At 39.3% G+C, this 25,325-nt stretch overlaps 2 long non-coding RNA genes across 3 annotated transcripts in view; one reads left to right on the plus strand and one right to left on the minus strand.

Annotated features, from left to right (window-relative positions):
- Positions 1 to 710, minus strand: part of LOC141764322 (uncharacterized) — a 145,922-nt gene extending 145,212 nt beyond the window's left edge. For both annotated transcript variants that reach the window (XR_012593253.1, XR_012593252.1), the window contains exon 1: positions 585 to 710. This is a non-coding gene — a long non-coding RNA (uncharacterized LOC141764322). The remainder of the gene's footprint in view (positions 1 to 584) is intronic.
- LOC141764321 (uncharacterized) overlaps positions 1 to 25,325 on the plus strand; it is a 254,565-nt gene that overhangs the window by 205,755 nt on the left and 23,485 nt on the right. The gene's annotated exons all lie outside the window — the stretch shown is intronic.

The following is a 25,325-nucleotide window of genomic DNA, read 5'->3' on the forward strand; positions in this document are numbered from 1 at the left end:
GAGAGAGTTGTCACATACTAGTAGTCATGTGATCCATTGTTAAAGGTGCTCAATGCGAAACTCAGAGCATATGTATTGCCTCCACGAGGCTCGCAACATGGCGACAGCTGAGCTGGTGGCTCACAGCTAACAGTGCAAACAACAGCAACAGTGCTGACAGAGGTAACAGTGTTAACCTGGGAGGGAACCGGAGGGTGGGTGCTACGCTTCCATGATGACACCATCGATCGGGACAGTGTTATCAGCTGTAACTGCCGTATAAGCACAGTGCAGAGCGGCGGCCACGACCTTGCCAGTGGGGCGCGCTCACATGCACTAAAAGTCACGCAACACAATGGCGCAGAAGGGACTGAACGAAGATTAAAATCTGTTACAACCTATTTGATTACAAGCCATAATGTTGGTAGAGATATTTTCGATTTTCTTGAAAGTCGGAAAGTATCCACATCATCCCCTCATATATCTAAACGTATGCCTTGAACACAAAATACATCATGGCGCATGGAGGCCTGAAACAAATAGCCGCTTGACTTTCTACAGCAAACTACCAAATAAAATTTCACATGCAACATGTTAGTACTCACAAGTTGGTGGAAGGTCACCCCGAGGATGTGTAGGAAGCTCAAGCGATGGAAAGATGGAAGACTAGGCGATGAATAGCAGGAGATATTGAGTCCTCCCAGGGTCCAAGGAGAGCTTCTTGATCCTTTGCTTAGTACAGTTGAATTGGCTGAGTAACACATCCTTGTGGTGTTGTGGCACGCTGACCATCTTCTATTGTAAGTAATAAACTTATTATGGGTAAATACCTCATACAACCCCACTTCAAAACACCAAATTATCCCTTTAAAGCGGATGATTAATATTTGATCAGCGTTGCCTAGTTTGACCGTTTGGTCGAAGTTCACGAGTGATTGAAAGCCAACTCTCATAGACGGCAGCTGGACAGCAGACCTCAGATCAGCTCTGACTGCTTGTTTTTCTCCAGTCTGTGAAATCTTGCAGATGCCGTTAGGAGCACCGGAGGACACAGAGGCACATGATTTTTTTCAGGTTACCTGTTTCCTGTGCCATGATCTAGCGACCGTTTTATAAAAATAACTTTTTTAATCATATTTTCTCCAATCTCGCCTACTTCAGCTTTAAGGGGAGAGCTTCCACTCACTAACCACCTAACTTGTGAAGTGACCCTCCGGCCGCGGTCGGGAAGCTGAAGCAGGAAAAAACAACTCTAGGATCAGCAGTGATTCATGGAGAGACCTTCGTCTGGTCAGCTAACATTACTGCCATGCAGCTGAACTATAGAGTGATATTGTGGTTTTAGCTGACGTGTGTCGCCTCACTGTTTTGAGCGATGCTCGTTCATATCTATGTAGAGCGAGCAAGTGCGATCCCGACGCTGACTTTCGTTGACTTAACGGCCACAGGTGTCGCTGTTAAGCATTTCTGATTCTTACAAACAGTCCCTTTAATCAGCCTCTATGGCAAACATGCTGCTTCATTGGCAGCAATTATATAACACTTAGTTTAGGTTGCTCGATTAGTTAGTTAAACTTCAACCTCAGTACAGTTTTCAATCTCTCTTGTGAACTATGTGGGCTCCCAACCTTTAACAAGTTCAACCAAAACAACAGGTCTTACACCACCACTCCACCACATGTTTCATATCCCAACATGTAGTCATGCTTACTGAACGGGATGACATGTAATAATATCTTATGTCTAGCTTAGCTTAGCTAGCTACCAGAGTACACACTAATAATAGCTAGTTCAATATTGAGTATGCTAGACCAGTGACGACTTCAGGTCCTCAATGTAATATCTTTAGTTAACAGTTAACTTAATGTTACATCTAGCCAAGTTATGACTGTCAGCACACACTACATCACATGTGACATGAGACATGTGGGTGTTATGCTAACGACGTAAACAGCTAATGCTAACGCCATTAGCATTTAGCATAGAATAGCATTTTGTTTACCTTTTTATGCATGTTTTCCATCCTCATCCCTACAGGTGAGTCTCTGCTGCTTCTGCTTCTTCTGCTTCTTCTTCTTTCTTCTCCTCCTCCTCTTGTTCTTCTCCTTCTTCTTCTTCTGCTTCTTCTTCTTTCTTCTCCTCCTCCTCTTGTTCTTCTCCTTCTTCTTCTTCTGCTTCTTCCTTCTTCTCCTCCTCTTCTTCTGCTTCTGCTTCTCCTCTTCTTCTTCTTCTTCTTCTGCTTCTTCTTTTTCTTCTCCTCCTCTTCTTCCTTCTTCTCCTCCTCCTCTTGTTCTTCTCCTTCTTCTTCTTCTGCTTCTGCTTCTCCTCTTCTTCTTCTTCTTCTTCTGCTTCTTCTTTTTCTTCTCCTCCTCTTCTTCCTTCTTCTCCTCCTCCTCTTGTTCTTCTCCTTCTTCTTCTTCTGCTTCTTCCTTCTTCTCCTCCTCTTCTTCTGCTTCTGCTTCTCCTCTTCTTCTTTTTCTTCTTCTGCTTCTTCTTCCTTCTTCTCCTCCTCTTCTTGTTCTTCTTCTTCTTCTTCTCCTCCTCCTCTTCTGCTTCTGCTTCTCTTCTTCTTCTTCCTTCTACTCCTCCTCCTCCTCCTCTTCTTCTTCTTCTTCTTCTTCTTCTTCTTCTTCTCCTCCTCTTCTTCTTCTTCTTCTCCTCCTCTTCTTCTGCTTCTGCTTCTCTTCTTCTTCTTCTTTTCTTCTTCTTCTGTTCTTCTTCTTCTTCTGTTTCTTCTTCTGCTTCTTCTTCTTCTTCTTCTTCTGCTTCTTCTTCTTCTGCTTCTTCTTCCTTCTTCTCCTCCTCTTCTTGTTCTTCTTCTGCTTCTGCTTCTCCTCTTCTTATTCTTCTTCTTCTTCTTCTACTTTATTAATGATGGCAATAAAAATGGATTAAAAGCTCACAGTAACATTTTACCCACCAACAACAAGAACATATTATCTGTGATTTTTCAGAGTTGAAATAATGTTTTAATTAGCATCACTTTATTAATACACTAATTTAATACAAAACCACACCAGAATAATTGCTCTTGCCCATGAGGATAATTAACTGAAAATTTTAAAACAACTTGTCACTACAGTATTGCCATGACTGTATTAAAATCTTATTGTTATGGAAAAAATTTAAAATCATTGCTAAAATTTGAAATTGCAGTTACATACTTTTGCTAATGTGTTATGAAATATTTAGAGCTACCACATATTATGTCCATGCACTTCTGCAAAATGTGATGCTTCTACAGTACCACTTTCAAGACACTTCAACAATAGGTAAAAGTTTACTCGGAAAAGTCAATACAGTACAATATACACAGAAACAGGATATGTACATGTGTGTTTATACAGTAAATATATTGAATATATACAGTATATTGAATTGAGCCTAAGCGAATGAGAAAAACTGTAAACAATAATACTAGTGTAAGATTAGATTTATTTTCTAAAGATTTATTTTATACAGTATACATATGGTATTCTGCTCCTTAAGTTAGATCTGGAACTATATAATATGTCGCACCTTACTTGCTTGTAAGGTGAGGGATGATTAAGATTGGCGGAGTGATGTGATGTAAGAAGTGATGTGCCACCTTTAAGTTATCGGTGTTCAATTGTCCTATATGCTTGAGTTGAGACATTAAAGTGGATCCTGTTGCACAAGCTCTCCTCGTGCTCTTGCTTTACCCACAGCCCTACAGGAGTTTAATTCAGTAACAAGTAAGTTTATAGTTAAGGCAGCGAGAAGCCTGCCTTACACTAGTAGTAGTGTTTGCTTTGGACAAACACTGCAGCATGTAAATAGTCCAGTTGCTTTGATGTGAAACAGGTGTTTTAAAATTGAACTGAATCACGACTATGAACTGTTCGGCCTAGCTGCGCTATAACACACAGATGGGATGGTCAACAAACACAACACTTTGGCAGAGACAGAGGGGGGAAACTCGCCTCACTGACTGGGACTGTGCAGTTTGCCTATAGGCCACAGGACAGCCAGCTAGAAAGCGAGCTTTTTCCGCCTGTCTGTCACTCTCTTTTCCTCTGGCTCAGAGGCTCACTTTATTGTCTCTGTCAGTTGAGAGCCGGTGGTTTGCCTCCACTCTCTGTCACCCCTCTGTCAGGCCCTGACCGATAAAGCTAGCACCGGCGCCAATCTCCCTTCTTCAGCTCCGTTGGCTGTTCCTGGACTCCATTCCACCACTAATTAGCTCTTCAGAGATTTCTCTTCATGGAAGTAGGGGGGCTGGGGCGGCGGGGTGTGTTGGGGGGCGGGGTGGGGTAAGGAGAGACGAGGCAGGAGGATGTATCCAGGGGAGCAAGTTCTTATTGGATATCATTGGCTGCAATGACAGTGTACTGATTCTTGTACTGACAGACCAAAGCATACATAGATAGATATAGATAGATAGATAGATAGATAGATAGATAGATAGATAGATAGATAGATAGATAGATAGATAGATAGATAGATAGATAGATAGATAGATAGATAGATAGATAGATAGATAGATAGATAGATAGATAGCATAACCTGCAAAATGTCTTGGTCAAATGGTGCAGAGGTGTCTGACTAATGTCCCGCCTCTGCCGGGCCGACATGACCACTGCAGGTCCTCAGGTGATTAACATGTTGGCAGGGGTTCCTACATGAAAAGACCCCTGTTTCTTTGTCTTCTAGTGTGTAAATATTGTGCTCGCGGAATATGAAAGTAGTGCAACTATAAGGTACAAAAACATAGGGAAAAAAGATCAAGAGTGGGTCTCACATCAAGGAGGACCCTGAGGATGTCTTTGTTGTCAACTTCAGAAGGGGGAAGAGAGGAGCAGAGGAGGAAACTGGCAGAAGGGGGAAAGATGCCAGAGAGAGCTCAAAGGATTCGGTCTGGGCAAGGTGATCGGTATTCCTCGGCAGTCTGCCTTCTGGCTCAGATCAGTGGGAGTAAGCTGGCAGCCAAGCCAGAGGGCATAACAGCACAAACACACCTTCAGCACTACACTGCTAGAGGCTTGGCTTCACAATCTGGAGGGGCGGGAGTTGGAGTGGAGAGACAGAGGAAAGAGAAGGAGAAAATAAATACACTGTAATTATCCTCAAATCGTCAACCCGCTGACATCCATTGTAAATATGTGCATGTGTGCACTCCTGTAGAAGCCGTAGTGCATCACCTCATCTGTTGCGTCAAAACAGAAGTTTATTAAATGAGATTCAGCCGGGGGGTTATGTGTGGTGAAGGTACTGAGGTCACCAGTCAGGCAGACTCATCCTCAGGCCAGCGATGTCGTCTCTACTCACATCATCGCCTCTCCCTTGGATGGAATCCAAAAACCCTCAACATGTGACGAGAGGAGAGACTGCGCCCCTCTTCAAGGATTTCCTGCCGCCACGCTGGGACACAAGCATGACACACTCCTTGCGTTAGACACCTACATGGCCCTCGCTGATGTTCTGTTACAGCTCTGACTAAAGGTCTAAACAGGTACCTGATGGGTGGGCAGAACTGGGCAGGGCACACCAATGAAGTGCTCACACACGCACAAAGTGTTGTGACAGGTACCAGATGTCCTGGCAAAGGCCAGCTGTCTCCACGGACAGCCACTTTCCACACACACAAGCACATGCACACACACACACACACACATTGCATTTGGCGTGTCCGAAAGCACCTGTGTGGTCTGACGCGCAGTAAGTGGATATCACACGAATGCCCTGCTACACACATTTAGCTTCATACAAGCAAAACAAATGTCTCCCTATATTTTGAAGGTTTTGACCACCTGATGATGAAAAAATGAAAAACAATATTCGCCCACGAGTCGATTACAATGTTTTGTTTCTTGACATCATAAGTAACACCCTAATAAAGACATGACAACAGTGTTCTCTTGGCAATTCAGAGCTGACACAATCACTTAGAAGTCAATTATGATTATTCTTAAACTCCTGCAGACACCTTCACCTACCGATTTGTTAAACTGACATTTCAACCCAGTCTCTCAGGAAGGCGTATAAATAGCACGACATTACACAGAAATTCTGCGTGTCCTGAGGACACATTTTATCCATTTTGTGTGTCATTTGTATGCCGCTTTTCACGTCATTTGTACGCCACGCAACAAAACTACGGTGACGTCTGCAGTTACGTTTAGGCAACAAAACCACTTGGTTAGGTTTAGGAAAAACATCATGGTTGGGCTTAAAATAAGTAGAAATACGTAAGGAAACAACGTAACATAAGTACGTAAAATACGTCACAAACGATACTAAACAACCGGTCTCGAACGCCGGTCTCAAACGCCAGTCTCCTGGTTTTAATATTGATTCATATTTGATCAGCGCTGCCTAGTTTGACCGTTTGGTCCGAGTTCGTGAGTGGTTGACAGCCGGCTCTCATAGACAGCAGATGGACAGCAGATCTCAGGTCAGCTCTGACTGTTTCTTTTCCTCCAGTCTGTGAAATCTTGCAGATGCCGTTAGGAGCACCGGAGGACACCAGAGGACACCGGCACACAGAAGATCATGATTTTTTTCAGGTTACCTGTTTCGTGTACTACTGTCAGGATATCCGACCGTTTTTTAAAAATAACTTTTTTTTTAATCATATTTGCTCCAATGTTGCCTACTTCAGCTTTAAGTCCTCCTAAAGACTATTGGGTACAGAAAAAGTTACTTTATAAAATGTCCATGTCAAGGTACTTCGATTTGATATATTGTCTGGTTCTGTATATCTAATCAAGTCAAGTCAAGTCAATTTTATTTGTATATCCCAAAATCACAAATCACAAATTTGCCTCAGGGGGCTTTAAAATCTGAACAGAATATGACATTCTCTGTCCTTTACAGTACGACCTTCCCATCGGATGAGAAAAACAGTAACAGCAAGCATGCAAAGCATTGATTATTCTGAGTAACAAATGAAATGTCCATTATAGCCACAATTGCGGTGAGAATTTATTGTTATATTGTTAACACAAAAAGATATGAATGAATAGACTGAATGTTTCTGTATTGACTTTTAACTTGTGTTACGTATTTTGGCCACAGACGTGAGACAAACTTGGTTTAAGTTAATGTTGAATTCTAAATCTCATCCTTCACTATTTATGCCATATATAATTATATGAAGTCAGACCTTGAGTTTCCGTAAGGACTGCTGGTAGAGAAACTAATTTAACAGATATGAATACATTTTTGATGTGCTAAATCCAATACACCCTTAATGATGAATAATCTTCATTATTATTCTATATCTTAGATAATGCAGTGTTATAATTGATCGATTAGAACCTTCGGTAATATCCGTGGAGATTTTTAAGAGCACCACTCTTCAAGCCTGCAGCGAAGAGGAAACTAAAAGTATCATCCGATGTTGTTTGGACTCAAATTGCCATTCTGCTTGTGCTTTTCAACCTCATGAACAGATCATAACTGAGCACTCTCCTCTGGATGGAAAAGAGAGAAGTCCTTGCTGTTTTAAGGTTTTTAGTGGAATCTTAATGTGTGTTTTTCCCTCCACTGAACAACCCTTGTATTTCCCGCTGCACAAGGTCAACACATTCACATGGCCAGGGATGGAATTAAATAAATAACTGCAAGAAACAATTAGCGATGCATCAATAGTCGGATCAATAGTGATGTTGGTAATTATCACTTCTGGGATAGGGGAGATGCTCTTTCCTTATTGATGCTCTCTAATTCACGGGTATAACCTGAGGGCCTGCAGAATAAATCAAAACACATCAAGGTAAACCACATTCCCAATTCCTTTATGACAGATGTGAATAAATAGTGTTAAAATATTAAAAACCAGAACTTGGCTTGCATGAACACGATGTTATGGTCATCATGAACTCATTTATATTTTGACTGCAGCTTTGATTATCGTCTTTATGCTTCAACAGTCAGTGGTGATTTATGCTCATTAAAGGAGGTGAAAACAATAATCTGATATTTGAGGAAAAGGCTAACATATTTTATTTAACAAAATAGAAAGTAATATCTCTGTTAAATTAGCTAATAGTATATTTTATGTGTTGTTGTTGTTGTTGAATCAATATTTCTCAGATCAAATCTTATTAATTGGAAACTACAAATTGTTTGTTTGCAATTTAATCCATATTTATTTAATCTCCCCTCAGATTATTTGTTCCCACTCAGGCATGATGTCTAATGAAATGTGACACTTTATTTAATTTCAGGCAGTTTGTTTTAGGCTAAATGAAAAAGGAGATGCCAAATTAACTGTGACCCATGCAGCCACTTTCTTGAGCCAATTACAGTCTATCACATTAACCCCTATCACAGTATGTGTACACGGCTCTACACCAGAACAGAACGCCACGCTCCCAGAGCGTTTAACCAATCACTTATACGCTACATCTAATTAATAGTGTGTTTCACAGAACCAAGCTTCAATTAAAGTGCAGCCCTGGAAGGCTAGAAGGCTGGAAATAATTGAAAAAGTCTTGTTAAGTTATCAGTCTGGCAGCAAAGAATTCAGATAATGCCGGGGTCAAATAGCAAAATAAAAAAAAACTGAAGTAATGAGCATAACTTCTGTTTAGAGATGAAAGGGTTTATTAGTATATTTCAACATTGTCAAACATTATTTCTGTGTTTGTCTTTTGAGTATATGACACCAGAACACATCCGCATGGGGGAACATGAAAATTTCACATCACGATTATCCTGGCCAAAATAATTGTGATTCACAATATTATCCCGATAATCATCAAAATATGCTAAAAATGGCACTAAAACGTTTTATAAAGAAACAAATATTTTGATTACATCACTGATAGGACAGCCATTCTCGTAAAAAAACAATCTTAAATAAGGTATTCAAAAATCACAAGGTCCACCTGCATAAATAAAGTATACATTTTTAAAAAAAATAATCGGCTGATTATTTTCTTGATTAATCAATCAATTATTTGATCAATACAATGTCAGTCTCAAAACACAAAGATACTCACCTATCACATAAGACAAAGAAAGGCAACAAATTCTCCCATTTGACAAGCTGGAAACAGAATATTTGGCATTTTTAGTGCTGCAACTAACGATTATTTTCATTGTCGATTAATCTGTTGATTATTTCCTCAATTAATCGATTAGTTATTTGATATGTAAAATGTCAGAAAATGGTGAAAAATGTTGATTAGTGTCTCCTGTAGCGGGCTCAGTTTTAAAGCTAAAAAACCTAAGGTATGCATTGGTACCAACCATGTCATGTTAGCTTGCTGCAAAGGAGGCTAAATAACGCTACAAAGTTATTCTAAATTTTGGTGAGGAAAAACTGGCATGGCCATTTTCAAAAGGGTCCTTTGACCTTTGACCTCAAGATATGTGGATAAAAATGGGTTCTATGACAATATGTGTCATGGTTTTGTGTTGTTAATTGATTCCCAATAATGAATATATACATACATTTGCATAAATCAAGCATATTTGCCCACTCCCATGTTCATAAGAGTGTTAAATACTTGACAAATCTCCCTTTAAGGTAGATTTTGAACAGATAAAAAAATGTGTGATTATTTTGTGAATAACCATGGACAACTATGGACAATCATGTGATTAATCACAATTAAATATTTTAATCGATTGACAGTATTAACTATTGACAAAATGGACTTAAAAAGGTGCAGAAAATAGTGAAGCCGTGCATTTGCGATGAAAATACGATTCCCCTTCATCCCACATTGCCTCTGTTGATGTGTCTTGTCCTCCTTACAGCCTGCTCTATATAAGACTCTGGTGCGATCCCTGACCATCAGCTCTCCCAAGAGAGACCTTGCTACCATTTATTCCCAGTTAAACCAGAATAAGTTGGCTCAGGTTTTCAGCTCTAGGCCTAATTCTAGTTTTGTCCTAGCTTACCTCTGAGCTCTCCCAAGAACCAGACTCTTTCTCTCCAGACACACAGGAGGAGAACATTGTGAGCCTGTGCACCATCTGAGCCTGGGCCCCTCAGGCCCCCCGCTGTATCAATAATGCAGACGTGACCACACTGATTGGAGGAGACAACTGGTGTTTAGATGGAGCAAACCCAAAAGAGTGCTCTGTCTCCTCACACCAGTTAGCTCTGCTCTCTGTTTGCCACTGATTTAGATGTACAACTGCTGGAATGATTGCTCGGCTTTGTGCAAGCGCTTTGCCGCCATGGACGTGTACGGGCATAGGCATACACACACACACACACACACAGACACACACACACACACACACACACCTAAGTACATGCACACACTCAGTCACCCAGGTGAGGGAAGGCACACACAACACCCAGCCTTGTTGATGGGTCCATTGATTTTTGAAGGCCTCGCTCTTTTTTCCTCCTTTTTCTTTGATTATTAATTCACAGAAGCAAAAGAGAACTGCCCGGTGCTTTTAAATCTTAACTGCTCACTGAAGCTCCAGCTATGGGGAAGATGTGCCCTACAGTGGCTGTACGTATGTGTTTGAGACGGGCAATTAGTAACAAAGAGGTCGTTTCATTCCTTTCTGTTTTTTATTATTGTAACAGCATTAATTCTTCTCCTGGTTGGACATATTGCTCAATATATACAGTATACTATATATATACATATATATATACATATATATATATGTATACATATTAGAGAAGATTAATTAGAGGACACACATTTAGTCAAATTCTATATCTATAGGATACATCCGCAGTAAAAATGACTTCCTCAACAGTTTGAAATATCCCAATTACCCCAAGTCCAGTGTGATGATGAAATCACAGTGTAAGTGCTGGTGCTGCTGCGTGGCCGAAGGGTAAGAAGTGCTGGTGTTAGCCGAGCTGACCAACTGGGCTCTGAGGAATTACGATTTTCTCCAGCTAAAGGGCTTTTGAAAGTTTAAATGGGCTTTTTTTATGTGAAGAGAATACAGTTTAATATTGTATATTTAGCTATTTCTTTTGTTTATGTGTGGAAATACCTTTACTTAAGAACACACTATGTAAAATAAATGTACACATAGATGCAAGAGACTGTTTCTGGTCATTTCTCTGCTGATGTGCAAACCTTTTATAATCAAGTATCCAGTTTGTCATTTCCAAAATTATTCACTAGAGGGAGCAAATACAAAGCTGTTCAGTGTTTCCACACTCAGAAGACAAAAGTGGACAAAACGCACTGTTAGTATTCACTTATATATCTATTAGCAATTTCTGTCTGAAATCAAATATTGTGTACGGCAATCAATTTCAAACTCTGTCTATTATAGAAAGGTACATACTCTGCATTCATGTGCAATACTTTCCTTTAGACAAATTGTTTGTGCTGAGAGACTGTGGCACTTTGAAAACTTTTCATTTTGGATGAAGAACATTCACAAATTTCAGACGTGGGAGGGTAACAAGGTTTCTTCCAAAAAGCAGAGCCACTGAATGTTTGTGCCTCTCAAAGATGATTTCGCAGAGGGAAACGCAAGTTCAATACTGCATGCTGGTTTCTTTTTGATCACTTGACTTAGCCGTGTTTGTTTGTCCGATGTTGTGATGCCGCTGATCAGTGAAGACAGATTAATGAATCATAAAAAGACACGTTAGAAGTGTCTTCTCTGAGGGACACATCCAGTCATCTGCGGAGAAAACTCGTAATGCATTTTTCACTTTTTCGCTGCATAATTAGACATATTGATGAATATTAACAATTAAGTCTTTCAAACGTCTTATTTTATCTGACGCCAGATAAAGACTGCTGCTCTTAGTGAATTAAATCCTGAGATGCTCCTCGTCGAAACATCTAACATTCACCCAGAAGGCTGTGCTCTGCTTGCTCCATGCTAGTTGCTCTGGGCTCCCTATACGCCTGCATCCCTCAACTAACACCCACCCTTTCACTCTTCCTTTTTTCACCCCTCCACAGTTTTTTTTTCTTCTTTTTGCTTGTTTGATATATTTCTTTCCACCCCACCACCACCACCACCACCATATTCAAAGACTTATACAATATACATGCTCCATCTGGTCAAACTTGGTGAACTTAAATATACCTGTCAAGTGCAACTTTAAAGTTTCCCCCGCAACCTCTACTAAGTCTCGCCCAATCCACCAAGGCTTTAATTAAAAAGCAGCCCCAGTTCCAGGATGTGCTTCTAAATGAGGGAGTTTGTGCTGGCAGACGAGGAGCCGGGGTCTTGCAGTGGGACCCGGCTTGTGGCTTTCATCACTTCCACTCCACAGCTCTGAAGTTCCGGAGAGGCATCTGTCTGACTTGAATTGGAGAGATGGAGAGATGCACAGAGAAAGAAATTTAGACAGAGGAGAAATTGAAGAAGCAAGACAGGAAGGGGGAGGGAGAGGAGGAGGAAGAGGGCGAGAATATCATGTGGCGGCTGATAGCCTCCTTTTGTTCTGACTGTGCAGAAGTAAAGTGAAATGTTAAAGGTAGACCTTTTTTTCGACATAAATGCAGGACGTAAAATATTATTTTATATTTCATAATTTTAATATTTAAAAAAAATCTTGTTAAAGGTTAAATGTTAAGTCTTTTGATATTCTGAAAAAAAAGATTTAATTCAATTAATTAAGTTTATTTTTTAATGTTAAAAAAAACACAAGACAACACTGAAATGATGCGACATTTAAAGTTTTTTTTTTATTATTATTATTTTAGAATTTGAAGTTTTGTTTAGTTTTATAACATGTATATAGACCCAGCCCATTGACATGTGTCTTATGTAGTGGACATTTCGTCCACATGAATCTCCTTTTACTCTTTTACTCTACAGCCATAATCTGTTCATTTTGTTGTGTCTTCTTAATTTGTTTTTTTTCACACTGAAATGGTCCTGTGGTCCACTACAGTGGACATGCTGTGAAAATGAAAATAAAAATAAAATTAAAAAAGTCTAAATTGTAAGATTTTATTTCAACCCTACATAGGAAGGAAATCACACAAAAAAGAAATTGGAAGACACTTTTTTTATTCGGTTCACAGGAGGATATCCAGCAACAAACAAACAAACAAACAAACAAACAAATGAGCAGTCAGGAAACCTAACAGATATTATAAGAAAGGTAATTATTGGTAACAATAATGCAGTGGGAATTGTCACACGCTGTATCGTACCATCAGAATCTTGATAATGTTGGGTTGCTTACTCCTAAAGCTGTCAGAAATTTAATGTTTAATCAGATTAAAAGCATTTATACTGTCATTTGCGTACAGTATTTCTAAGTCTAATTGCAAATAAGTCTACTGAAAATGCTTGATGTAATTGTAATAATAGAAATATTTCGATTTTGCAAGCTTGTTAACAAAAGTACAAAAAAAGTCTATGGAAACAACCCTCTTTCCTGATCAGTGGGTTTCTCAGGGGAGCGGAAGCTCTGTAAAGATTTGTTTCCAAACTGCTGGATATTCCTGAAAACTGAGCAACTCTGACATCTAGTGGTCATTTCCTTAAAACACAGTATTCCAGGGAAATGTTAGAAAACTCTGTGAGCTCCCTTAAACAACTTGACAAATTTGAGAGCTTAAAATTATGAAGTTGTAAGAAATTGAGCATCCAAGTATTGACATCACTGGACAAAAACAGTTTTAAGCCCCCAAAAGACTCTGTGACAACAATAACCGTCCCAAAGTATAGTAACACTACAAAGAAAATCCTGAACATGTAGATTAAAATCAACCTCCAAAACTTGTAGAAGAGTAGAAGTAAGAGAAAATAAAACCACAGAGAAATGACAAAATGTACAGTATATTCTCTATTATACAATACAAAACTAAAAATGTTTACCAAAAGTTTCTTTCCAATAATGAGAAAAGCTGAAGTGATCTGACGTCACATATCTAATGTTTAGACTAATGGTTTAATGGTTGGACATCCAACAAGGGTTCGCAAAATAGATCTGATAGAAAAAAGATGAAAAAATAAAACGAAAAAATTCTTATCTTCTACAAAAATGTGTTTATATTTTGTCTTTGCTATTTTCTTGAGAACTACTGGATAGTTTTACTTCTACTGGCCTATATTAAACCTTCAAATGATTCAAAACAACAATCTGAAAAGGCACTTTAAGTGCTCATAGCTCATAAAAACACATTACCTTTAAGAAGGGATCGCTTTTGTTTTAGAGGGTCAAAAGCCAAAAAGGTTACTGTAATTTAGAAGTAGTGTTAAATGTTAAAAGCATTATGACGTCTCTAATTTGTTACACTGTTTATAGAAACTCTCCTTTTACATATTAGAAATGAAATGGGCCGAACATCATCCAGAGCCTGACGTTTCTAGGCAGAGAGCCAAACCCCACTGAACCCTGCGAAAGGTTAGAAACTTCTCACGCACGTCTCAAGAGGGTCTACAAGCGTGCTCTTTACGTCATGTGCTCTGGTCATTTATTGCCAATAACAGTACACAACACAAGGGCAATATCTGTTGTTATGTGCTATATATATGTACTCAAGGTACAAGTTGGTCTGACAGGATCATCCAGAGTAGGATGGTTACTACAACTGCCACAAGATCACTTTAATAAACATGATGATACACATGAGTATAAATATACTTTGCACATTTGTGTCCTTTAGCACTCAGACAACTGGTACATGAATGATTACGTATCTGTCTCCCCTTCAGTCTCATTACACGTCAGCTGTTCGTCTCTGATGAAGGCCGTCAAAGGAAGGGTTCAAATATCAAATACCTTAGACAGTCATATAGACATGTGGACGTAGTCAGTGCCAGAATATAATCTGTCCTGGTGCTACCTATCCAAGATTGTTTACTGGGCGACTAATGGAGGCCTTTTGTTTGCTTCTGTGCAATTTTAAGAGGAACACAAACACATGTAGTGTCCAGCTGCTGGATGATATTCACTAGGATTTGGCGCTGTGTATTCCCTCTTCTCAAGGAAAGTTTAGTGACGGAAGAAAATGAGTTTCAGATGGCAAAGTTTACCCTGCAGTGGGTTATACACCTTTTCTTTTAGCTCTTTTGATGCAAAATTATTATTATTATTATTATTATTATTAATTATCTTTGCAGACAGTGAGATAACCAGCTTCATTGTACTGAATAATTATTTTTTCTTCCAAATAATCAACTCTGAATAAAAATATATATTTTTTAGTTTTTTTTTTACAATAAACACACACACACACACACACACACACACACACACACACACACACACACACACACACACACACACACACACACAATACATGAAACACCCAGTACCCTTACACAAAATAACAGAACAAAAGACAGGGGATACATGTCAAGAACAAGTGCAAAGCTGCCAGAAGACAGCAATACAGGCAAAACGGGAGACTGCCCCTTCAGGGTAAAGAGTGAGAAAAAGAAAAACAACACATATGGTTGGGGAACAAATGCTGTATATATTTGGTTGAAAAAGTGAATCGACGTCTGTAAATAACTAAATAAACTCATTAGAACCAAATTAAATATTTGCAATGCCAGAGAAGGTCAAAACAGGTCGAGCAGTTTTTACGGCAGTTATTTCCACAACATGTTTTGCTAGATTTGTCTCTGAAAGCAAACACAGCTCTGTTTAGAGAAGTCAAGTCAAGTCAAATCAGCGTTTAGCATTCTCTCGCATTTGATGTTTTATTTTTTTTAATTTTGACCAAACTTGGTCGTGCCATCGACCCACCGAGGAACCGTTCCAGCCTTCAATAAAGTGTTACCATATGTAGGGAAGGTGTCACATGTTTGCAATTATGCTCCACAGAAGCAATCACAAAGGCGTTAAGGTTTTAGCTTTATTCTTTTGTTAACAAGAATGAAAAAAGCCAAATTATGGGGAAAACAGAACATTTTAAGCTGAGATAATGTCTGTGAAAGTGTCTTATCTGTATCATATACTAACAATAAACATGTGGTTTTCAGGGTAAAATAATGAGACCTCTGCGTGCTCATGGATAGATGTGATAGATCTGTTGGCTGACATTTCTTGGACAAAATGTAAGTTTATCAGAGTCTGCACTCTTCAACCAATGTCAGTCACACTGCAGCAGTCTGTTTTCATTTTTATAAGCTCCGGGACTCACTGCATGTATAATAAATCACAACAGTCACTAGAACCACTGCTTCTGGACCGACTGGACAGTGTACGTTCTGCAAAGTTTGTTTGTTTCCAAGACAAAGTTTAGTTTTTATCCCCCTATTTCTTTTTCTTTTTTTTTACAGTACACCCCTTGTTCCTTGTTTGCAGTTTTAATGTTTATAGTTTTGTATAGGGAGGTTTCGTTGATAAAAGAGATCATTTGAACCAAAGTGTAGCAGAGGGACTACTTTGGAAGCAAACGTGTCCCAGTTGCTTTTTAAAATCTTATTCTGAATTGTTGGTGGCTTCATTAGCACCATGGAGGATACCGCATAATAATACTTTTAATAGGTGTTTCTGTGGGAAGTGATCGGTTAGCTGATATGCTGTTGATTTATCATGGACAAGATTCTTGATTACTATAATTTGCAGTATTTTCTTTTGCTTTGACTTGATGTAAAATCTTAGTTAGTTAGCATGAGATAGTCTTGGTGTGTGAATTATATGATTCAGACTAAAAAATGAACCTCTATTTTATTGTATTAATATAACAGTTTGTTGGATAACACACCTATTCTCCTCTCTGTGTCATAGTGAGATACTTTCACAATTTCTTTGCAGAGTGGAGGCCATAAAGAGAACAAACAGAAGGGGCACAACACTCGTAAAGAGCCGACATTTTAACCAGATCAAAACCAGCTCTGATCTCATCAGGGCCCCCTCTCTGAAAAGCATTTCTACGTCCTGTAAACACACACGAGCAGCAGCGCACCACACACACCAAAACACACGTTCTCTCTATTTGTTTCCTTCTACGCTGCCTCATAGATTCCCATCATTCAGATATTTCGGTAGACTATACTTTGAAATTAGAAGACACATGACAGAAAGAGATAACATGGTTCAAACAGTCCCTGATGCCGGGGTCTACACACAGAGCTTAGCCAAGTAAGGGAAGCAAAACATGGCTATACATACACACACACGTACACACACACACACACACACACGCAGTGTTTTCCGAGTGTAATTAAATCATCCCATGCTCGGCCCTTGGGGATCTCCCTGGAGGATTTAGAGGCCCGCACTGACAGTCCCTGCAGGTCACAGGGGTGGCTGTTTTCCTTGGACATGTTTCATGAGACCGCATGTGTTCTCTCTGGGAATTGGGTCCCATTGGAAAATATAAAAAGGCACAACGGTTTGAGATCTGGATTCTGGACATCAGAATGATTGTTGAGCACAGACTCATCTCAGTCCTGCAGGTCTTTGATTGAAGAGGCTCCCAGTGGGTGGCCTCGCATCCACAATATGCCAGAGGTCATCTCAGGTCTTCTCATGTTTGATCTGTTTATGTTTTATTGAGGAACTCACAACGGCAACGTTCATAGGACACAGTGAAGTTTTGGATAAAGGAAGCTCTTGTCTACCTCTTACTCGTTGAGCATGTCACAGATGAGGCAGGGAGGGTATTCCTGTTTTAATGATAGTCTGAGATAAACGGATCTAAAAGGTAATGCTGGTATAAAATATTGGAAGAATCTCACAATAAACAGACAATAAACACTTGAGACATCTGAAAGAAACATTTTTCATATGTTTTGTTTTTTGTATATACAGGTATAGACTATGCTGTACTGCAACAGTCTTTGCTCCTACATCAGTATTGTTGTTATATAACTTCCACCCACTTGCGGCAGACTTGAGCACAATACTGCTTAGTGACACTCCAGTCTGTGAGCAAGGAAGAAAATATACACCATATTACATTTTTCACGAGTTGAATTGACCTCGGTTTAAATCATAAAGTGATAAAGTTGTTTTTCATAAATAGAGTTACTAAAAAGTTCATCTTCCCTCTTGTGAATTTGAATTTCGGTGAGGTTTGGGTGAGAACTTGTATCAGTATGAGGTAGAAAATGAACCTGACGCACCAGTTGGTTGTTTCCCTAGACTGTAGGCCGTATAGGAGGTGGACTTAGTCACCATGTATATGATGGCACCCATTGGTTTGTGGACTATGGTTTTGAAGCCTTGAGTTTGGCATTTTTTGTTGTCGCTTCTTGTTTTTTTGGAATCAGAAGTGACACGAGACAAACTACTATCGACACTAACCACTTTGGAGCCGCCATTGTTGTTTTAAACCAACAGTCACCTCTCCACGTTCGCGTCACACACACCTAAACCCCTAATCCCCTGTGAAACTAAAAGTAATATTGACTTATTTTGTCACATCAGTTGTTAGTCACGCTATTCGTCAGTCCCATGTGTCACGTGAGACGCTAGTCAGTGAAGTTAGAGTCAACCACATCCGTTTCCTAACCCTACTTAAGTGGTTGTGTTGCCTAAGCCTAAACTACATCTGAAAACGGAAGTTTATTTTGAAAGGACACTATGCATGTAAGCGAATATTGACATGCCGACCCTGGTGCGTCCAAAAGTAACACAAGTAACCCTGTGAATCGGGCTCTGACCAAGCGGCAGTATTTGTCGAGTTGGGAGTGAGAATGTGTTAGTTTGGATTATAATTTTTGCATGTTTCTTGAGTTATAGTGGATATGTAGATAATATATCAAGTTTTTATTAAATGCTAACATTAATGGTAGAAAGTAAAGATCTTTAAAACAAAGAGGTTAGAGGTCAGTGAACAAATACTAATGCTAATCTGTTGTGAGATATACTCTGAAAATGGACTTGAAGAAGAGTGGACCTCCTGCTGATGTGGAGCTTCAAGTCCATCCTCAGGTCAGACATATTGATGACTGGCCCATTTGAGCAGAGAGCCAGCAGGCTTGGGTCATTAGCCGCCTCGCTGCCGCGGCTACGACACCAGATGGAGGTGGAGGCATGGCTGTAGGCTGTACTGTGATCCAAGACTTCTAAACATGTAATCCACTCTCCTCTGAGGGTCCCTAACCACAGGAAGTCTCTCATGCTGCTCCACTGATCTCTACCTCCTGGCCTCAGTGCACCTTAAACATGTTTCACCAATAAATAAATACATGACATCATGTTTTATATGACAATGAAGGTGTGGTGAACTTCCAAAGCATTGGCCTCTTGTTGTTTATGATGTCTGTGTTGTTGGGTCAATATGAAAGACTGGAGTCAGTGTATGGATTTTTTTATGTTGTTAGTTCAACTAGAATAGATATAATCAAATTATCTTCAGCTGGGACTGTGTAACATGAGAGATTTACAAGATTAAGAGTATCTTTGAGGAGTGTGATCTCTATTGTAAACCAGACTGATAGAGAACTGTACGTGGCTGCTTTGTCCAGGTACTCTCCATGTAATAATTCGTTTGTCACAGGATTGTTTCAATATACTGTGTGTTTTTAAAAAAAAATGAAGGATACAATGTCACAAGTAACTTTTCATAATGTTTAAATCCCTCAAGAAAAGGCTAACAAAGTGGGAATTATTGTAAGTGATGATACAGAACAAAGGAAATAATTATGACAGTAAACAAAACTAAATGTTTAAACTGATCTGGTCTGATTTCTGATTTCAGAATTGATGGGACACAGTAAAGTGTCTTGAATGTTATTCCCCGTCATATATTATTATAACCCAATGACAAACACGTAATGATTAAATATTGGTCTGATGATGAGTTTTCCACATAGGAATTGGAGGGTTAAGACAATGATGATGTATTTCAGGTTTTAGGTGGTGCTGTCATTTGATGTATATACTTGAGTGTATATGGTACTTTTTAAAGGAACAGTGTGTAGCATTTCGGGAGATCTTTTAGCAGAAATGTAATATAATATTCATAACTATGTTTTCATTTGTGTATAATCACCTGAAATTAAGAATTGTTCAGTTTTCATTTGCTTAGAATGAGCCCTTCATATCTACATAGGGAGCGGGTCCTCTTCACAGAGTCCACCATGTTGCTTTGCCATGTTTCTACAGTAGCCCAGAACGGACAAACCAAACACTGGCTCTACAGAAAGACTTATGCGTTTTTAAGTTACCTGAATCCACCGTAGTTCTCCGAAAAGCTTGTGAAACTGCGGTAATGTGAGTCACGGAATGCAAAACCTTGGTACTGCCGTCTAACTTCTGTTGCTCCTAAAGTAGTGTTATTATGGTAAGGATGGCCTTTGAGCGAGGCGAACGGCGTTACCTTACTTTTTGGCACACAGATACATGTTTATTTCACCTGGCTGCGAGACAAATGTCGTTTTTGGGACAAAAAAGTTGAAGTTCAAGAATTACAAGAATTAGAAATGCTACAAATTTCGGTATTGTGTGTCTTTTAGGATATAGTGTAATATTGCCACTGAATAATGAAAGATTCTGAATAAGATCATCATGTGTCTGCAATTCCAAAATAATATGTGAAGATTTAAGTGGAAGACAAGGAAATAGTAGCTTTAGCACTTACCAAATATCAATTCTTGCACTGATTCTTGTATTTCCTCAATACCTTCCTTTCATTTATGTTCAATTCTGGTGTCTTTTTGGATTATATCTTATACATCAAAATTGTAATAATATATTTTTATTTTTTTATTTTTTTTGTAATACATATTTTTTTGTAATATAAATACAGCAATTAAATATCTTCAATATTGTTGTTCAAGAAACTAACATTGCGGTTTTGTCTGTGTATAACTAGATTTAGTTTCTGGCTTTGGTGCATCCACTATACTGTATGTATACGCTAATTTAACTACAGCAGGGTGACTAATGAAATGCTTAATTTCACTTCATGCTTGTCTTGGCACGGCCATGTGTACAATTTAGACCATTAACAGACATTTCAGATAGTCTGACATTTCTGATAATCACAGTTTCACACACAGCAGCTCTGTCTTCTGGAGGAACATTTAGTGTAAACAAGCACAGGAAATGATGATGACGTCCCGACATGCTGATGGGTTTCGGGAAGCCTGTTTTTTGGCACCTCATCTGGTTTGACGTGAACAAAGTTTATGCCCTTTGCAAGTCATTTGAGTGTTGACATATTGGCTGCCTGACTGTACTTAATCCTGGTGTGAATATTCATGGTTGAAATAATAAAAAATAACATTTCTCAAGCTTGCTACATTCAGACTATCGTTCAATTACCTCACTATCGTCATAGCATGTCGTTTCATAACATGTTATTGGAGGTCTTGGTTAGATAAACATGTTACATTGTCATCATCAAATTTCCCCAAATGCCCATGAAGGATTTATACCTTTTAATAAGTCCAGTTCTGACAAAGCTAAATGGTCTCTTGATATGTTTTGTTCATATTTTCTCTCAGTTTTCACACATAAGAACACGGTTTAAACTGTGTACACTTGTCCATCATCAGTCTTTATCAACCCAGCGACCTCAACAAACATCTCTCAGAGAAACACAAACCCAACAAAAAGAACATGCATTATAAAAGGCCCGGAGCCTGCGGTTAATTACCCGTATCTGCAAACATAAAGTAAGTCACTTGGTAGCCCTGCCCTGGCATGCCTGGCAGTGCCCATTTCCTCAGCTTTGATCGTCAAGCATAGGAAACACCAACCAATGTGGGAGGCTTGGTCAGCATCACTCACTCTGTATTGAGACAGATTGCATGATAAGTAAAGAAGAAGGGAACCAACGCTTCTGAATTCTGGTAGCAGGGCATGAAAACAGTGGACACAAAAGGACAGCGCATAGAAAACACAGTATGTTGCATTTGGTGGTTTATTAGTAGCTATTGTAAATCTGGGAATTAGTACATTTTTACAGTAAGCTAATTCTTATAAAAGGTTTATAAAAGGTTTTTCCTGTAATGATTAATTTAAGGGTTAATAAAACAAGCACTTTTAGTGGACATACATTGATGGTAAGGAGTTGCCCCGAGCGATTACATGGCAGCCCTTTTAGCGGCTGCCGTCTGTAGCGTTCTCACCAAACCGTTATCACTCTCAACTTGGCCCTTGGCATCGGATATCGACGCACAAAGGCACCCTTCAGCATCTGTAAGCGACGAACCGGGCTTTCAACTAACACCAATATAAACCCACCCGCGGCGGCGACAGTCAGAGCACTTGATGTAGTATTAAGAGTGTGAGAGTCTGCTCTCTGCGAGCAGGAGGGTCAAACAAACACAGGACTTACACCCAGGAGACCACTGTTCATGTCCTGTGTGAAACTAAAAGTAATTGGTGACTTATTTTGTGACGCAGTCCCATGAGTCATGTGAGCCATTAGTCACAAGTCATAAGACCGTCTCCTAAACCTAACTAAGTGGTTGTGTTGCCTTCCCGTGCGTCAGTCTCTGATGCTGTGGGACATTGACCAAATGGCAGTATTTGACGAGTTGGGAGTGAGAATGGGTTGTTCTCACTCCATACCTGACCAATTTCAAAAATTGCTGTCCTCATTAGTCACTTAGACACACAAACACTGGGTCCAGGTTGAGAAATATCAAAGTTTCCCTTTAAGGCTGCACTTATCAAATGCAAGCAATCCATCAGATGACTATGTGTATTGTTTGAGGACAGTGATAAACCCACAGAAAATGATGACCGGCGTAATTCTTTTAGCACTAGAGAGCGTTTAAGTGTCTCTCTTTTGGTTTCCCAACCTACAACTTTACTGTTTTGGTTCAATCTCATAAATATTGTCTCCAGTCATTGCAGGCAGCTGTTTTCAGGGGAAAAGCTCTAATAAACCCGCTGTACTCTGCCTGCCCAGCACCAAACTCAAGACAGACAAAGTTAGCAACTAGTTGGTGAATATAACGGAGTATTTAGCAGATAAAGAGACTGATATTTCCCCGAGGAGGAGACCAAAGCAGAGCTAAAACTATGTGAATATTGGGTTGTCAGAAACACGACTCCAAATAAATGCTGTCTTCTGATTGGAAAAACTGGAAGAACCCACAACCTTTTACAACAAGTCATCAGCTTTTTAGTAATGTTGGTATAGGTCATGAATATTCATAAGGTTAGTGAGCTTTCCAGGCAACAAGGCTTTCATTCAAATGTGAGCTCACAACAAGTTTTTATTTAGCACTTATTGCAGGTCTGTAAAGCTTTATAAATGAATCAATAACCGTTAAGTCAGTCAACAGAGAGGCAATTAAACCATTTCAAAGTATGCCATACTGTAGAGTATTACTACTGAATCATATAAATATATAAATAAGCATCTCAGATTTTCCCATCAGCTGCTGCTGCTGCATGTTAAAATGATCATTTCAGTATTGTGTTTCAGTTTGAAAACAAGCTTCCTGTTTTAATTGTCTACACAGGTGGGCCTCTAAGGGTTCTTTGACCCTCAGGGCTGAATGAGGGTCCCATTATACAGGTCAAAGGTCAGTTTAGTGCTTGAGGCTAGTTGATCTGAGTGCTGCTTATATATGCATATCCCATGAATCACAGCAATCACAGCTAATCAGTGTGATTATCCACGGATTTTGACATGCGAGGCCATCAAAGGAATTAGCGTTTCTTTAACGTTATGGATTTTGTCTTTTGTAGCTTCATGTTTATTTATTAAACTGTGGCGTATTAAGAAAATTGTCACTTTGTTTAGGTCTAAATTGTAAAAAATTAAATGCAATTTATCTTAGCACAAGCCTTTATTAATTATCAGAAGAAAGAAAAAAATTACAAGGCGTTTTTGCACACACACGGATCACAAACACAAATACACATTCAAGGCACATCTCATATGATATCTCACCCTCTCATCAGAGACATAATCAGTGCCAGATGGTGTCAGTCTTCTCCCCTCTAACCTCTGACAACCCCTTACTCATGAGCACAGGGGGGAGCGATAAGATCCAGGGAGTTGCTGCCCGGTCTGCTGGAGGAGTAAAACTCAGAAGGAGGTCATACAGTATGAAGGGCCAGATGAGGCCAAGAAATCCCTGTGGTCCGTTAATCAACACAGAGGAACAACAAAATGTAAAAAAAACATAGGCAATGTATCATGCATGAAGGTCTTATGAGATAACCACAGTCTGCAACACTGCAGCTGTTTGACAAGGTGATGACATGAGATGTCAATAAACATTTAGAAACACTGATTATCATCACAGTACAGTCTGTGTATTCATTTCTGGTGTTTTCACTTCACGAATATCTGTGCTGCAGTTCAACAGTCTCAAAGGATAATGCTGACATCATATGATATTTTTATTGTTGTTAAACCAAAACCCACAACATTTATATCAATACTTTCTGAAGCTCATTGGTTCCTGCTAAAGACATAAATCTTTATCAACAGGCTACAAATAATTCTATTTTTTAATTTTTTTTAAATGCACAGTAATTTCCTAAAAAAGCTTGGCACTGTAGTTTTTAGCAAACATTACTCAAACAGGAGTAATTAATGTTCTTTTTGGGGACTATTTTCTGCTGTGGATTAACACATACTGTACGTGGCGCTGTGTGTATTAACAGCAGCAGGATGGTGTATATGGGATCAACTCAAAATAACAGCCCAGTCGCCAGGAAAAAATGTTGGCATTGTACGTTTCTGCAAACCACAGATACATTGTGGACGTTTTTGAATTCGGTCACGCAAGTGATGTAGTATATTGAGCGACCGTTATTGAAAGTTACGTTGTATAATAACGAGTTTAACCAGCAAGAAAGTCTACTAAGAGGGGGGCGGGAAGACAGGACCCAGGAGACCACTCTTAGTGTCCCGTGTGAAACCAAAAGTGAAAGTTGACTTCACACTTGTTATGTAACGTTAAATAACACCTCGTTTCCACACAGTCTTGTTTTGTGTCCGTAAATCTGTATAGTATACAGATTACGCCCCCTAGCAAGGACATGTATCTCTTTACGGATGGATAGAAACACACCACTGCAGATATGGTAGAGAAGTTACATGGATATAAAACAGTGTTTTTATATCTGTGAGTTACTGTCTGTTTTTCACTGTCCAGTCTAGATGAGTCACATTCGTAACGCCATATTTCGCTAACGTTAGTAGCATGCTAGATGTGTAACATAGAGTGCATGCTGGTTCATACATCTTTTAACAAAATAGTTCACAAAACTGTTAAATATGCCGTCGAACTTTTAAAAAAAAATGTATAAGTAGAGCTGTATTACTTTCATCAAAGTTAAAATTTTCAAAAAAAGGAAGGAGGCGTTTCGCAAACACATCAGAGATCCCCGAGGTTCCTAGAGGAATGAATGCACTTCTGGTTGACTCACATACGTACACAGAGCTATAAAGTCCGCTAAAGGCAGTTGTTGTTTATTTACGGTAGGTGCGTTACGTTGTTACGTTATCATTTTCAGAAATTGCTTGTTAACTATAACACCTGTGGCCGTTAAGTCAACAGTCAGCGTCCTGTTGCTCGTGCTTGTA

Source organism: Sebastes fasciatus, chromosome 3 (genome assembly GCF_043250625.1).
Source record: "Sebastes fasciatus isolate fSebFas1 chromosome 3, fSebFas1.pri, whole genome shotgun sequence".
Classification (NCBI taxonomy): Eukaryota; Metazoa; Chordata; class Actinopteri; order Perciformes; family Sebastidae; genus Sebastes; species Sebastes fasciatus.